Genomic DNA, 4,314 nt, shown 5'->3' with positions numbered 1-4,314 from the left:
TATAGTCCATAAGGATATTGCTATCTCCTCACCACAAGTGTTCACCATTTGTAAATTCATAGAGTGAGAGACAGATTAAAGAAGTATCAGTCAGGTAAACCATGTGAAGTCAGGACCTACACAACTTTTCTTTCTGTCATCTCCTTTTTTTCATCTATGGACATTCTTATATGTCCTAAGTTCACTTACTCTACCTAAACCATACTACTTGGGTTGCCTTGCCAGTAGATACAGTCTTAGTGAGACAACTGATAATGTAGTTATTTCTCCCTCAGCCCATGAATAGATAAGGTTGATAAAAAGCACTTTTTCGTCTTTTTCTCCATTTCTTTTGTCCCTGGATCCATGCAGCTTTCTTCCTATAAACTGGAGCTAATAGTCTAAAGTATATTCTAGCTATTAACAGAGAGATATCTGTGCATATAGAAACAGCATCAGTTCCAGGACACCGTTACATGCTATCATCAATCCCAGCATTCATAAAACAAAGCACAAAGAACTTCAGTGATGTCCTCCAAACTAACAACCTGAGGCCTCCACAATTTGCAAGCCTGGCTCCCCAATGGAGGGTTCTTCATGCCTTGTGGGCCATATAGATATAACCTTCCTGTGATAGTTTATACTTTCTTGGAGTTAACTCTCCAGTTGTTCAGTTTGTTGGAATCTCTATGGTTACATTTTAGTTATATGTAAGTGCAGGGTCATAATGTTTCCTAAATTATTTATCAGAGGACAGATATCTAGGTTGGAGAATATATTTAATGTAGAGTAGTTATTTTCTTTAGATGACTTTAAAGCTTGCGATCCACTGTTTTGTAGGTGGTAAATGGGACTTGATAATTTTCCTGATTATACGAGTGTTATCCTTCTAATTTTTATTCCAGTGAAAATGATAAGGAAAAATGACTAACAGTACCCTACATTCATTGAGCAAAACATAAGATCATAGATAAAGGAGGAGGAATTGAATTCCTCATATCCCTTACACTGATCTCTAAGTATAATTATCACATATATAGATATTATGAGCTCTGTCTTGCTTGATTAATTTATATTTATCATTTTTTCCTCATCCTTTCCTTTGGGGATTGTGTAGGCTATATATATATACATGAACACACAACATATATAAAAATGCACACACATACTCTTTAAGATAGAACCTTTATCATTAGATTAGTTAGGTAGAACTATTAAGCTTACTATAGAGGAGTCGAAAGCCTAGAGATTTCTCTGCGAAGAGCAGAAGTTAAGCTACTATTCTGGAGCTTAATATTGAAACTGCTAACCAGAAAGATGATATAAAAGAAGGCCAATGGTAAGCTACCACTTCTTTTTACTACATCTTTAACTAAATTATTCATCTTCTCAATCAAAGAAACACTACCTTTTGGCTGTAATACAACATCAGGTTCACAGCGGGGTACCAAACCGTTTCTATAACTGCAGATTTACCTGCAATTAGCAAGTAGAGATTTTTTTTCTCACACGTTGGCAAAATAAAGACTACAGGAATGCAAGATTAGAAATTGGCTGCAGCTGTCTTATCTGTGTTCAAAATTTCCCCATGAATGCATTGCTTGAAATTGTTGGGAAAAGCTGTATTTGTAATACTTTAATTAGCTTTTAATATTATGGATATAATTAAAATCTGTAAATGCTATACCGATCAGCCTTCACAGACTTCCTGCCTACTAGATAAATTAGCAAGTGTCCTCAACATCATTTAGTGACCCCTAGTTCTTCTATTATGGGAATAAGTAAATAACTTTTCCTTATCCACTTTCTCCACATCACTCATGATTTTATATACCTCTATCATATCTCCCCTCAGTCTCCTCTTTTCCAAGCTGAAGAGTCCTAGCCTCTTTAATCTTTCCTTGTATGGGATCCCCCCCACACACAAAGACCAGGCGTTAGAGCAATTTCTGCTCTCAGAGAGTAGATGTCACCATGCAAAAGGTTAGGTACTCATGCTTAGATACCACAGCAATGGGTGCGATAAAAGCATCAAAGATAGATAGTGTGCACGCTTGTACTATGCACTGGGGAGCTGAGAGAGAAATGGTATTTGTAAATCACAATCCTATCTGGAGTTTCTTGCATTGCAATATTGAGTGCGAAATTACAGCTGGGCACATGTATTTATATAGTAGCCTGCAACAGCTTCTAAGTTAGACACAGCCTTCTGTGTCAACTTTTTTGCATTCCAAGTAGAGGATTCTATCATGCTGCCATTAAAATAAATTCTAGGGCTGTCAAATGATTTTAAAAAATAATTGAAATTAATCATGAGATAAAAATAGTTGTGATTAATCATAGTTTTAATTGCACTGTTAATAATACAATAGCAATTAAAAATTCAGCATCGAAGCATGTCTTCTGGAATTGTGGTTGAAGCATGAAGGGGCATATCAATGTTTAGCATATCTGGCACATAAATATCTTGCAATGCTGGCCACAACAATGCCATGCAAATGCCTATTCTCAATTTCAGATGACGTTGTAAATAAGAAGCAGGCAATATTATCTCCCATAAATATAAACATACTTGTTTGTCTTAGTGATTGGCTGAACAAGAAGTAGGACTCAGTGGACTGGTAAGTTCTAAAGTTTTACATTGTTTTGTTTTTGAGTGCAGTTATATAACTCTACATATGTAAGTTGCACTTTCATGGTAAAGAGATTGCACTACAGTACTTGTATGAGGTGAGTTGAAAAATACTATTTATTTTGTTTATCTTTTTACAATGCAAATATGTATAATAAAATAATATAAAGTGAGCACTGTACACTTTGTTTCTGTATTGTAACTGAAATCAATATATTTGAAAATGTAGAAAAATAAAAAAATAATAAATATAAATTGGTATACTATTATTGTTTAACAGTGCAATTAAAATTGTGATTAATCATGACTATTTTTAATCTATTTAGATTGTTTTGCATTAATTGTTTGAGTTGACTGAGATTAATCGACAGCCCTAATAAATTCAAACCTCTCCAATACATTAAATGTGATGCCAATACTCCTGTCTTAATCCTTCCCCATTAGAGTACTACAGGATTCTAAAGTAGTGGATAATTGAGTCAGAAGAACTGCAATATTTTTATTGTTAATGTACTTAGCTTCTTCTGTGGTCTTTAAAGAGCTTTACAGAATTAAAAATTTTGTATATATTAACAATAGGAATCATTTCAATCTACCGTTGAAAAGCATCCACTTTTGAAGAAGTACATGACAGATATAATTGTACCCATCAGAAAAGAGAATTGTGGTGGTATTATTCCAGGTTCCACCCACAGTGTAAATTTCAGCCATGTAAGTTGCCAGAGTGAGAAGCTCCTCACAGTAGACTGTGCAAATGTTCAAAATATGTTTGTCACTCCCTAAGTTGGGCTTGAATATGCCCATGGGCTTTGCTAAACTCCTTGGGTTTCTTCTTGATTGGGGTAGGGGGAAGAGTAGTTGTGTCTTCCAAATGCTATCCACTGTGGCATGAAAATGAGATGCCACTTGCAGTAAATTGCCCTTATCTGTGATCCTTCCTCTCCTTTTATAGAGGAGGGATGAAATAGTTAACAATATTGATATTTAAATTATTATCATTGGACATAGGTTAGCACCTCATTCCACTGAATGGAGAAATTCACACCACTCAGAACAAGACAAGTTATCATATAGGGGATGTGGCACAAGAGCCATTGTGCCATTGCAGGATGGATTAGGTCAGGGAAGGCCTCCTTAAAGCAATGAAAGGTGTTCATGATGTCTTTGAGATGGACTACCATGCCTGCACTTACTACTGACTACAGCATACTCACTGGGGAGCTGGCCACACCCCTAGCAGGCAGACCACATCCCCTTTAGTGCATGGTATGTAGACTGGTGCATTAGATAGACATATCCTTAGTATTCTCCATATAGCTATAGGAGTATCCTCACCTGAGGACTGCATGAGGGAAAAGCCTTCCTATGCTCTCTCACTTCTGTTAAGCACCAACATAGCATAGGGCATCATTTCAGTCTGGGTATAGTTACTGATATACACACACACTTGAATAACTTTGTCATAAACCTCACTCAATCTGGGTAAATTAACCTGTGTTAAATTACATTAGGTTGAGCTGCCAAGACTTTAACTACATCATACAGTCACAACTGATTAATGATACCAGTCCATGCCAAAAAAATCTAAGCTCATTTGTTGTCTTTCATAAATAATATAGAAATTATTGCCGTCTTCACAGAAGAAGAAACATGCTGTCTACAAAGAATTAGTAAAAGTTCCTAACAGATGAAGAGCTAATTGA

This window comes from Gopherus evgoodei, chromosome 2, assembly GCF_007399415.2.
Source record: "Gopherus evgoodei ecotype Sinaloan lineage chromosome 2, rGopEvg1_v1.p, whole genome shotgun sequence".
Taxonomy (NCBI): domain Eukaryota; kingdom Metazoa; phylum Chordata; order Testudines; family Testudinidae; genus Gopherus; species Gopherus evgoodei.
The sequence above is the reverse complement of the archived record's forward strand: the minus strand, read 5'-3'. Positions refer to the sequence as shown.